Source organism: Eptesicus fuscus, chromosome 1 (assembly GCF_027574615.1).
Source record: "Eptesicus fuscus isolate TK198812 chromosome 1, DD_ASM_mEF_20220401, whole genome shotgun sequence".
Classification (NCBI taxonomy): Eukaryota; Metazoa; Chordata; class Mammalia; order Chiroptera; family Vespertilionidae; genus Eptesicus; species Eptesicus fuscus.
Genome location: NC_072473.1, coordinates 14,861,385 through 14,867,939, shown reverse-complemented (window position 1 = coordinate 14,867,939; position 6,555 = coordinate 14,861,385). Strand labels below are relative to the sequence as shown.

The 6,555-nt window shown below is 46.7% G+C and overlaps 2 pseudogenes; one reads left to right on the top strand and one right to left on the bottom strand.

Moving 5' to 3' along the window:
- Window positions 1–362: 362 nt before the first annotated feature.
- Window positions 363–2,549, bottom strand: LOC103292256 (histone-arginine methyltransferase CARM1-like; annotated as a pseudogene).
- Window positions 2,550–2,554: 5 nt separating this feature from the next.
- On the top strand, window positions 2,555–3,538 carry LOC103292255 (phosphatidylethanolamine-binding protein 1-like; annotated as a pseudogene).
- The last annotated feature ends 3,017 nt before the right edge of the window (window positions 3,539–6,555 follow it).

The window sequence follows — 6,555 nt, the reverse complement described above, 5'->3', positions numbered from 1 at the left end:
GAGAAACATCGACCAGCTGCCTCTTGCACACTCCCCACTGGGGATGTGCCCGCAACCAAGGCACATGCCCTTGACCGGAATCGAACCCGGGACCTTTCAGTCCAAAGGCCGATGCTCTATCCACTGAGCTAAACCGGTTTCGGCCATAGTTCCTTTCAAGGTGCACAAATTCGTGCACTGGGCCCCTAGTAAAAATATATATATTTTTTAAAAGTGTCCCAAGTTTCTATAGGCAAAGAGGACCATGGCCAGTATTTGGGCTTCTTCAATACTGGGGTGAAAGCTGCCCAGGTGGAGGGGTGGGTGGACAGGGTGTTCATTTGGTTTCTTGGTGCTGTCAGTCCATTCCCCACTGGAGGGGCCTAGCTCCCCTAGTTCATGGTGTTGGTTGGGGTGGACATGGCTGAGGCCATGGAGATGGCAGGGATGCCCTGGTAAGCTGGCTGTTGACCAGGTGGTGGGTGCTGGAGCCCCACCACTGCTGCCCTGGGTGCCAGAGGACCCTAAAGCAGTGGTCGGCAAACTGCGGCTCTGTTGACTAATGAGTTTGCCGACCACTGGGATAGGGGCTTAATCACAAGGAACAACAACAGCCTGTAATTATTGGAATCGAGAGTCTAGGTCAGTGGTCGACAAACTCATTAGTCAACAGAGCCGCAGTTTGCCGACCACTGCCCTAAAGGAATCCGGTTGTTGTGGCCCACACTGAAGCCGCCTATGATAACATTGCTCAGGTCCAGGCAGTCAGCATCCCAGCTGCGGCCATCCCACTGCTGAGGTTTCGGTGCTGCCCATGATCCATGTGCTCTCCAAGTGGGTGTGTATTGGGACCCAGGCGGGGGTGAGGGTGTCACCCCTGTGTATCTGAAGAAGGGGTTTTGCAAATCCAGTAGGTGACTGGATTTGGAACCCATCTGGTCTACCTGGGCCACAATACTGATGTCATAGCTCTGTCTTCTGTAGGCAATAAGCAGGCATGTCCCTGAGAGTGTGTCCCCAGCCTTGCCAAACAGTGGTGACTGCAACAGGCACCAGACCTGGTACCAGCGGGGCCTGGACAAGCCACACAGTTATTATAAGCCCATGAACATGACGTCAAACCAGAAAGCCAGACCCTGAACCAGCCCGGATTGCAGCGTGTGGAATTTTTTTCTTTTTCTTTTTTCTCTTACCACCCCCCCCCCTCCCGCAGCATGTGGCATTTGAATGGGATTTCTATCCTGTGCAAGTCTCCATCTTTGGCTTCTAAGGAGTTCACCGTGTACTTGACAGGCATGGCCATCAGTATCGGGGTGTCAAATGTGTCCACTACAAGCTTCCAGAAACATTCGTCCACAACGGCATCTCGGAGGGCCCACAGATGGCTGGTACCAGAATCTGGCCTTAGTGAATTGCTCCATGTAGAGCAGTTCATCCATGAAGGGCACGGGGTGGGCATCACCAATGATAGGGAACATGTTTCCACTAGGCCTCAGGTACCCGGCATGTTGGTAGCTCTCGAGCATGCATTCATTGAACAGCATGTAGCCCATAGGCTCTGAGATGGTGATGGACAGAGAGACCTCTTCTACCTTCCTGCAGATGACCACGATACAGTGGCTGAATACAGTAGGTGAGGTTGTTATTCTTCACCAAGACCTACGGGTGCTGGGCCACAGTGCTGCCCTCCACTGCCTATGTCCTCCTTGCTCCAGCCTGGGCAGCAAAAAGCAACAGGAGTCCATCTACTGTGACTCAGAGGTGGAGCCTCGACCTATGAACCAGGAGGTCACCTTTTGATTGCCAATCGGTCAGGGCACAGGCCCAGGTTACAGGCTCGATCCCCGGGGTGGGGGGTGCAGGAGGCAACTGATCAATGATTTTCTCTCATCGCTGATGTCTCTCTCTCTCCCTCGCCCTTCCTCTCTGAAATCATATATATATATATATAATTTTATTTTAAAGCGACAGGACCCCAGAGCCACAGCCAACATCAAGAACGACCTTGTCCTTGAAGTCCCTGTGGCTCTGCAGTATGGCACGCTGCTAGGTGCTCACCGGCACGTAGCCCTGCATCCTGTTCTGCCGCTGGGGCAGGTGGCCATAAAACTGGAAATACTGCACGGAGATGGAGGACGACTCCTCCCTCGCGCGCAGAACACCGACCGCTCCAGGCTATGGCCCCGGCAGGTCTTTAGGATATTGCAGAAGGAATAGATTTGGGGGGCGGCGAACTGGATGAGGACGCTGCTGCAGCCCCGGGTAATGATGATGATGAAGGACTTGCTTGCCCACGCGGCTGCACTCCGTCTCGCGGGACACCGAACCCCCCCCCCCCACACACACACACACACACACACACACATCTTCACGGCTGTAGAGGGCGATGCCTGCCTCGGCGGGGCCAGAGCGCATCGCCTGCGGCTCCGCGCGCCCCTGATCCCGCCGATCGCGTCGCCGATGGCGAGAAGGTGGGCGCCAGGGAGCCCCGAATCGGCCGCGCAGGGCCCCGAGACGCCCCGGCCCGCCACCCCCCACAACGCCCGCCCCGCCGCCGCCGCCGCTGCCATCTTAGATGTGGCTCCGGCTCCGGCTCCCGCTCCGGCTCCGCCACCGCCACCGCCGCGCCCGGGCCCAGGCCGCCGCCTGGATCTATAAATTGAACGCGATCCCTATCCAAATTCCAGCAGGCCCTTTGGGGGGGGGGGGGGGGAGAGAAATCGACAAGCTGAGCCTAACATTTCTACGGAAATTCAAAGCATTTCGAATGGTTAAAAACAATTTCGAAAACAGAAAAGTTGGAGGATTTCTATTACCCGATTGAAAATCTTACTTTACAGCGCCTGGTCTCCCGTGGCTCTCGGCTCCGGCTCCGGCTCTCGCGGCTGTCCGCCTGCTCCGCCCCGTGTGCCGGCGGACCTCGGGAAGTGGTCCCGGCCCTGGAGCCGGCAGGGGGTGGATGAGACTCCGCAGCACCCGCTGCAGGTCGCATACGCCGGGGTGGAGGTAGACGAGCTGGGCAAAGTGCTGACGCCCACCCAGGCTGAGAACCGACCCACTAGTATTGCAAGGGATGGCCTTGATCTAAGTACACTGTACACCTTGGTCTTGACAGACCCGGATGCTCCCAGCAGAAAGGACCCAAAACGTAGGGAATGGCACCATTTTCTGGTGGTCAACACGAAGGGCAGTGACATCAGCAGTGGCACGGTCCTCTCTGATTCTGTGGGCTCTGGGCTTCCACAGGGCACAGGACTTCAGTGGCCGCTGAAGTGGGACGAGCCCATTCTCAGCAACCGACCTGGAGGCCACCCTGGCAAATTCAAGGTGGCATCTTTCCACAGAAAGTATGAGCTCAGTCCCCAGTGGCTGGCACGGGCTCCCAGGCGGAATAGGATGATACGTGCCCAAGCTCTGTGAGCAGCTGTCTGGGAAGTGGGGGCAAAGCCAGGAAACAGAAATCGCCCCGGGGGCCCCAAGCAGTGTTCTCAAGTTCAGCTATGCATGTAGATTTCTCATCTTCCCTGTTCCCATTCTCATATGTTTTGATCAAACTTGAACTCCATTTTGGGGGATATTTTGGTACTATGATGGGCTCATCATTAGACAGTAGGAAAATGCAAATTGAAACCACAATGAGATACCACTACATATCCTCCAAAATTAGTATAACAAAAGAAAACACACAATACCAAGTTTTGGAAAGGATGTGAAGAAACTGGAACTCCTATACATTGCTGAAGGGAATGTAAAATGGTACAGCCACTTTGAAAAACAGGTTAGCAGTTTCTTAAAAAGTAGAACACAGACTTACCATACCACCTAACATTCCACTCCCAGGAATCTACTCAAAGAAAAATGAAAACATATGTCTACACAAACTTGAACGCTAACGTTCATAGCAGCATTATTCTTAATGGCCAAAAAAGTGGAAACAATTGTAATGTCCATCAATTGGTGAATGGGTAAATTCGGTATATCTTCACAGTGAAATACTATTCAGCAATAAAAAGAGACAAACTGCCCTAGCTGGTTTGGCTCAGTGGATAGAGCGTCAGCCTGCAGACCAAAGTGTCCCGGGTTCGATTCTGGGCACCTCCCTGGCACTGGGCCCTGGTCAGGGCTCATGCTCATATCGATGTTTCTCTCTGTCTTTCCCTCTCTTTCCCTCTCTCTAAAAGTCAATTGAAAAATATCCTCTGGCAAGGATTAACCAAAAAAAAAAAAAAAAAAAAAGAAAGAAAGAAAGAAAAAAAGAAACAATGCTGAAATAAACATGATGAGCAAATATTTCTTTATGATACATTCCCCCATGTGGGATTCTGGGTTAAAGGGTGAAATATTTTAAATCTTGTTATAATCAAACTGTCTTCTTTAAAGAATGTACCCGTCCATATCCTCACCAACACTGACTGCTATAAATCGTTTCAATTTTTGCCAATTTTAAAGAGTGAAAATGAATCACACTGTTAGTTTTCACATTCCTTATTACTAGATAGGCTGAGCACTTCACAAATGTGTATTGGATATTTGTATTTCTTCTATAAATAGCCTATACATATTTGTGAGATGGATTTTCTCTGTTGCCAAAAAGCTGAAGTCAGACACATTATTCACTAATGGTGCCTTGTCCTCCAGAATACAGTGTGATTATTACACTGATGCCAAATGTTTGTAAACGTCCCCTTAAATGCAAGCATAGTAAGAGGAATATTTGTCTAAGTTCTTCCTGAACAATGATATGATCTCTGATATAAAAGTACAATGGTTCGGCACAAAACTCATTTTCATGATCCAATAAGACACTAACAGTCCTTTCCTGTTGTGGAGTCTGAGGCACTAAGAAAACTCCATGGCCGAAACCGGTTTGGCTCAGTGGATAGAGCGTCGGCCTGCGGACTCAAGGGTCCCAGGTTCGATTCAGGTCAGGGGCATGTACCTTGGTTGCGGGCACATCCCCAGTAGGGAGTGTGCAGGAGGCAGCTGATCGATGTTTCTCTCTCATCGATGTTTCTAACTCTCTATCCCTCTCTCTTCCTCTCTGTAAAAAAATCAATAAAATTTATTTAAAAAAAAAACTCCATGGAGATGAGATGCTGCATATGCTCCTGTCTGTGGGACCATTTCGCTGTCACTAACTTCTCCATATGCCCAAACCAAATCAGTGTGCTCATGAGTCTATACGAGTTCTCTTCCTGCTAGTTTTTAGCCATCTAAAGCAATGCAATATGTATTTTGTCCCACTTCTATTCTATTTTTATATTACTGATGGATACTGGGAATATGAATTTTTTATATGTCATGTAAGTTTTAAGAATTTTTTCTCAACCTATCATCTTTTAAATCTGCAATATCTTTGGCCATAAGTTTTGAGCTTTTATTTATTGGATCTGTCAACTTTTCCTTTATAACTTTTGGGTTTGTCTTGACTTCCTCGTCCAAATTGCTAAAATAATCGCATATCTTCTTTGTTCATAATTTCATCTCGATGAAATTTTATATAAGATTTTCAATAAAAATATCTCTATCGGCAAATAGCTAGCCATTTGGACTAAAACACAGTCTATCTTTTTCTTCACTGACATACAATGCTACCTATAGTATATATTATTAAAATTTTAGATCTGGTTATAGTTTGTTCCAATGATTGCTCTATTTCTGTATTAATACCATGCTTCTTATATTGTGGCTTTATATGTTCTAAAATGTGGTATGTCAACTCTCCCATCATAATTCTTTTTCAAAGTTCATTTACTATCATGAATTTACTTTTCCAAATCTTTATGTTTAGCTGAACAAGTTCTTTAAAGTCTTGATATTTTTATTGATTGCACTGAGTTTATGGGAAAATATGGCAGTCATCTGTACAATGTTGAGTATTCCCTTCCAAGAATATTGCCTATTTTCTTATTATTCATATCTCCTTTTTTGTCTTCCAGCCAATGTTGGTTGTATTCATATATACCTTGCATATTCTTGCCAAATTTATACCTGGATAGTTTATAACCATTGCATTTTCTGATTTGTGTATTTGTGTGTTGTAAATGAGTAAATATTTAGTAAACTAATAATTTTGGCATATTTATCTTGAACTCTGTCACCTTACTGAATTCTCTTAGCAGTTCAAGTTTTTCAGTTTCTGGGTTGTCTTTTTAGGTAGACAACCTTAGACCTAGTAAATAATGTTCTGTCACTTCCATTCCCAATATTTATATCTCATGTGCTAAGCCCCAGAGAATCGTGTTGTAGAATTGAAGCGGCAGCTGACATTCTTGACTTGTACCAGGACTTGAGAATTTAGAAACAAAACAATAACATGAATTCTGGTGGAATGAAATTGATGACTGCTTCCCACCCTCCAAATTTCATCCTAGTTATTTTATTAACCCCACAATCCCCCTTTCTATCCAAGTGAAACTTTTTACCAAGATGAAAATTTTTTCATCATTAAAAATGGTAATTCTGATAGTTCTCTAAGTACACAAGTTAATAGTTTTCTTTTCTACATCACCTACGTTTTTAAATTTTTGAATTGTACCAAATGCATCTTCAAGGTATGCTTTTTTTTTTCAACCG